The sequence below is a fragment of the Alexandromys fortis genome, unplaced genomic scaffold (genome assembly GCF_014885135.2).
Source record: "Alexandromys fortis isolate MF-2015 unplaced genomic scaffold, M_Fortis_MF-2015_v1.1 scaffold_61, whole genome shotgun sequence".
Classification (NCBI taxonomy): domain Eukaryota; kingdom Metazoa; phylum Chordata; class Mammalia; order Rodentia; family Cricetidae; genus Alexandromys; species Alexandromys fortis.
Genome location: NW_026067962.1, coordinates 9,793,138 through 9,799,137, shown reverse-complemented (window position 1 = coordinate 9,799,137; position 6,000 = coordinate 9,793,138). Strand labels below are relative to the sequence as shown.

The following is a 6,000-nucleotide window of genomic DNA, read 5'->3' as shown; positions in this document are numbered from 1 at the left end:
TCCCAGCACCCACAACCACCAAGGTCACCAGTCACACATGTGGTACACAGACATACATGTAAGCAAAGCACTCATACACATAAAATAATAAATTAAAAATTTTGTAGAGAAAATAAGAAGGGATCAGAATTAAGGCATAGAGAGAAAATAAATGGGCTAGGACTTGTAAAACTATGGACCAGCAATAGATAGGGTATTGTGACACCCAAGGTTTTGTTTGTTTGTTTTTGAGACAGGATCTTTCTACGTAGTCCTGGCTGTCCTAGAATTAGGACATATGACCAGGCTGGCCTCGAACTTCCAGAGATCCACCTGCCTCTTGCCTCCCAAGTGCTGGAATTAAAGGTGTGTGCCAGCATACTGGGTGTTCCCAAGCCCTGAAAATGAAGTTAAACAAAAATAAACAGAAAAATGGAAAGACAAAAATAGAGAAGTAAAAAAAAAATAGGTACATAAGACTATGTAAACATGCAATATATCGGTGCGCATAGTATGTTCATATGCATATATGTACACACATGAAATTAATAGGTACATAAGAATATGTAATACATATATCTGTGTGCATAGTGTGTTTATATGTATGTATATATACACATATATACATGGAAGCCAACAAATATTTTTAAAAAATTCCTGAAGTAGTTTATACTTTTTTAAAATATTCTTTTGTTTGAAAACTTTACTAAACAAATGTAGACAGTAACAGCTTTTCTTATGTCATTTTCTTTCTATTTTCAACAAATAGATGTTGTGCATGGTGGCACATGCCTTTAACCCCAGAACTTGGGAGTCAGAGGCAGGTGGACCTCTGTGTGTTTGAGGCCAGCCTGGCCTGCATAGTGAGTTCCAGGACAGCCAGTGTTACACAGCCAGGCCCTGCCTAAAATAGTTCTGTTTTTAATTTAAAGATCAAAAAACCATTTTATTTACGTGCATGTGTGTGCCTGAGTGTTTGTATGTGCACCATGTGCCCTCAGAGGTCAGAAGAGGGTGTTGGATCTGAACCTGGGTCAGCTGCAAGAGCTGAGCCCATTCCCCAGGTCCCTTACAGCATTTTCAAACCCATGCCATTTTGGTTGATCCTTCCTCCCTCACCCCCAGCCTTCTTGCCCTTCTGCCCACTGTGCCTTCTGCTCCGTCGTCCCCTCCCCACTTACATGTCACACATGTTCAACTGCCCCCCACTTCTTTTCATTAAAGCACCCCATTGTTCCTTTTCTAGTTCCATGACTTAGAAACTACACCTATGGAACTACTATACACACACACAAAAAAAGCAGCAGCTAGGCATGTGATAGGGAGTGTGTCATACTTGTCTTCCTGAACCTGGATTATTTCGCTTATATATTTTATTTATCCGGTCATCACGGTGCAAATTTTATGACATGAGTTTGTGGCTGAATGAAATCCCATCATTCTTATATACCACAGTCTCTGAGTGCTGGGGTCACATTTCAGTTCCTTAGTGACGTTCTTTGGCTGAAAGCCTGTGACTCTAGCCTGCTGGCAAACTGTCCAAGGAAGGATAGCTACTTTGCTGTCTATGCTCCTGGCACGGAACTGATCACCAAGCAGTCTTGGCAAGCTTCGGTCACTTTAGCTTCAAGAATGCCTCATTGTCTCATAGCTGGAAAAATGTCCAAATTCCTCATGTCTAGACGACAAAGAACGATCCTTACCTGTCCAATGAAGACGGTCCTTGTGGAATTAGTTTCCTTTCTGAGCATGCACTTGACCCCACAGGAGTCAGGCAGAGGGTATTTGCTGGATAAGAGGAGAGAGAGGCTCCAGGCAGCTCTTTGTTGTGGGTTCTGGTGCCCACTTTAAAGGCATTGGATGGGGGCTGGAGAGGTGGCTCAGAGGTTAAGAGCACTGGCTGCTCTTCCAGAGGTCTTGATTCAATTCCTGGCAACCACGTGGTGGCTTACAACCATCTGTAATGACATCTGGTGCCCTCTTCTGGCCTGCAGGCATGCATGCAGGCAGAACATTGTATACATAATAAATAAATAAATCTCAAAAAAAAAAAAATAAAGGCATTAGATGGCCCTTTACACAAGAGACAGGCAGGGAGGGGGACTTGGAAGGGCCAGGGCCTCTAGTGTGCAGTGATGGGTTTGCTCGTGTCCCCAAACTGTCTCAGATCTTCTCTTTTTTCTGGGAGGATTAGCAGTTTCTCTGGGATCTCATGCTGTGTCAAGGACTGAGGAGGGTAGTTTAAGGAAGATTCAGGTGCCATCTTTGCTCCTTGGGGCACTCTGGATCGCCATGATTTCTTTCACATTCTCTGCTCTTCCTCCTCTTTTGTCCTCCTCCTCATTCTTCCTCCCGTGTCTCCAGTGAAAACAAGGACTCCCCTAAAGCAGGTTATCTGGTTCCAGTTGTCCATGCTTTGCCTGAGAAATTCCAAAGTCGGTCTCCCTCTCTCTTAGCCACTGTCACACAAAGGCTGAGAGAGCTGGCTCTCTGGCTACCTGCCTGTGTAGGACTGAGGAGGATGTCAGGGCCCAGGGTGAGCAGTCTTGCAGGAAGAGGACCTTGATGGTAGAGTTGGAACTTCCAGGCTAATTCTTCTCTGTTCTTGGTGCGGTCCTCTCCTATCTGGATTCTGGGGACCTTCTGCTAGGGATTCTGAGAGTGGTGGGTGCCTTGGATAGCCACCCAAGCTGGGACCACCCAGGGGAGCTCTCTTTAGGAGCTGGAACTCCTGCCACCCTGTGGTTACTGAACATTTTAAGGGATGCTCCGCAGTCCTGGGGCCTAGTTGACCTTGGAGGACAAGGGAGAAAACATTTTCCCTTTCTATTCCTCTAACCTCATTAATATAGGCCCCTAAATATGGTTATTAAATATGTGTGTGCTCAGATATGTGAATGTGCACACCACTGTGTCATCACCTGACTATTCTTCGCTTCCTTTGAGACGAAGTCTCTCACTTGTGAGGAGCAATTCTCATTATCCGTTCAGTCCTTCATGATACTTTCCTTAAATTACTACAAGTCCTGTAGCAGCCTGCTTGAAGGAGTCCCTCCTGCCCCGCCACCTCCATAGCCTGAGGATTTTGTCTCTTGGAGCTGAGCCTGGTTCCCCTTAGCTCTCTCCTCTGGCTCCCTTCAGCCTTTCGGAAGCCTCTCTACCAGGGACCCCACAGCCATCCTCTTGCCTAGGACCCAAAGGTCCCAGCAGCAACCAAAGAACAGAACATTCACTTAACAAAGAGAAAAATAGATAACTACCCCAAGAAATACCTCAAATACTAGAACTCCATGCCTGGATCCCAGTGCAAAAACACAAATGTGAATAGCCAAGGTGATACACCTCCACCAGAACCCAGTAACCCTTATATGGTAGGCCTTGACAAATGAAATATATCTAAGCCAAAGACTAGGATGTCAAGATGGCAATTATGAAGACAAATTTACAAAGAATAGGGATAGAAGATTTAGAAGAAAACCATGTCGAAGGCAGAGAAAATATTTTCATCAAAACCATAGAAGAAAATCTTCACAAGCAAAGATAGGGGGTACCTGTCAAGGTACAAGAGGCATACAGAACACCAAATAGACAGGACTATGAAATAAATTCTCCATGGTACACATAAACACTAAATATACAGACAAAGAAAAATATACTCAAAGCTATATGGGAAAAGGACCCAGTATCTTATAAAGGCAGATCCATTAGAATAACACCTGACTTCTCAGTGGAGACTCTAAAAACCAGAAGGGCCTGGATGGATGTTCTACAAACTGAGAGACCGGCCACAGATGCCAGGACAGATGATAACTACCAAAACTATCACAATCGAGGGAGAAATAAAACCATTCCTCACAAAAACAAATTTAAGTAATTTCAGTCTAGAGATTCAGCTCTAGGAGGCTCCAGAAGGAAACTTCAGTCATGTGGTAGTGGCACATGCCTTTAATTACAGTACTCGGGAGGCAGAGGCAGGCGGATCTCTGTGAGTTCTAGGCCAGCCTGGTCTATAAGAGCTAGTTCCATGGGGGCTGGAGAGATGGCTCAGTGGTTAAGAGCACTGACTGCTCTTCCAGAGGACCTGGGTTCAATTCCCAGCACCCACATGGCAGCTCACAACTGTCTGAAAATGCAGTTCCACAAGATCTGACACCTTCACATCAATGCACATAAAAATGAAGTTAAATAAATTGTTAAAAAATTACAAAAAAAGAGCTAGTTCCAGGACAGGTTCCAAAGCAACAGAGAAAAAAAAAAAGAAGAAGAAAGAAAGAAAAAAGAAAAAAAAACTTCTGAAGAGGTTAAACCACACCCAAGAAGACACACGGAATAAATAATCCCAGACCAACAAATCAAAAGAGGAGAAAAACCCACACCATACTAACAGGAATCAATGAACACCGCTCATTGGTAATTCTCAGTATTAACGCCACAATTCCACAATAAAATGCAAGAGCAACAGATTAGATTAGAAATATAGCACCCATCTTTGTGCTATATCCAAGAAACACACACACAGCATTGAGGATGGACATCACTCCAGGGTGAAAAGAGAGACAAAGTATTTCCAACAAATGGCCCCCAAAAGCAGGCAGGAAACTGTCTTCCGGACACAACAGAACTGATACCCGTGCACGCGAACTCACAGAGCCCATGGAAGCACTTCCAAACCAGACTGCACAGGTTTAAGCCGGCTGAAGTCCTAGCACTGGGGGGGGAGGAAGTGGATGAACCAAGATCCTTAACCAAGAAGCTAATTGCAATCGATACCCACTGGCAAAGAGACGTCATTTTCTTCAGTGGACCTGTCTGGTATATTACCTCCAATTCAGGGCAGATCATGTGCTCAGAGTATTTGGTCAACTCCAACTCAGCAGCATTTTATAGCCCTTTTATATCAGACCGCTTTGTTTGGGCATTTTGTGTTTAAAGGTCCTTTGCTTGCTTATTTTGGTTTCTGTTTTTGTGGGTGTTTTGTCTGTGTGTTTCTTCTTTTTTCGTTTTTGTTTTAAAGAGAAAGGGAGAGGGAAAAAAAGCACTTGCTGTCGGGAGGGCGGGGAGATGGGAAGGGTCTGGGAGGAATCTGGGGAAGGGAAAACATGATAAGAATATGTTGTATAAAATAATGTTTTTTAATTATAAAAATTACGAACCCACTCCCACCCTCAGGAAAAAAAATGCAAAAGACCTGTTTGATACCTTAGTTCAGGTTGCTGTATTTACAATTTCCATCAATTCGGTTCTCTTTCTTGAAGTGCCCAATTTTTTTTTTTAGGGAATCTGTGTCATAGGAAGATATATACATTGACTTTCCACGTAACTAGAAATGTTTGCCCTTAATTCTTCCAGTTGTGAACATTTGTCAAAACACAAACTCTGTTCCTTTAGTCGGCATTAGACTATTATTATAATCTTACAGGGCGTTTTTAAGGCATTGAATTTAAACACGCCCCCTTGTGGTTATTAAGTATCAAAACACCCTGGCTGCTTTGGTAAAAGCAGCTCTGACCGGCCCCAGATTTTCTGCAGAAGGAAATTTGTAGGCAGCATCCTGTCGGAGAGGGGTCTTAGACACGGAGGAAGTGCTAAGTGCTGCCGATCCACTGTGCGGCTTCTGGCCAGTCGTACACAAGGTAACCACGTGGGATCAATGCTGCGTGCTTTACGGCCGTCTAAAGCCAACGAAGGCTTTTTTTTGTTTGTTTGTTTGCATTCCTTGTCTAGAAACAAAACACACGTGAGTTGGGGGTGGGGTGGGGCGAGGAAGGGCTGTGGAATTTGACTTACGGGGCTTGTGATTGGCTAAGGCCTTCTCAGGAGACAAAGTTCAACGCTCCAAGGGCTACCGGCATAGCGTCCTTAGCAACCAGCAAGGTGCCGGGTAACCCAATCGCAGGGGTGAGTAATTGCTAGCTCCTAGCTGTTAACTTGGGAACTCAGGTTCCTGCACAGCCCATTGGTAAGCAGTACCCCAAAAGACCCGCTTACATACGCTGAACATCACCTCTCAGAATCCCAAGC

The 6,000-nt window shown here is 44.1% G+C and overlaps 1 protein-coding gene across 1 annotated transcript in view; it reads left to right on the top strand.

The window, feature by feature from the left end:
• The first annotated feature begins 5,846 nt into the window (after positions 1–5,846).
• Tmem232 (transmembrane protein 232) overlaps positions 5,847–6,000 on the top strand; it is a 264,584-nt gene continuing 264,430 nt past the window's right edge. The window contains exon 1 of the mRNA XM_050153493.1: positions 5,847–5,877. The gene's annotated coding sequence lies outside the window, so the exon portion shown is untranslated. The remainder of the gene's footprint in view (positions 5,878–6,000) is intronic.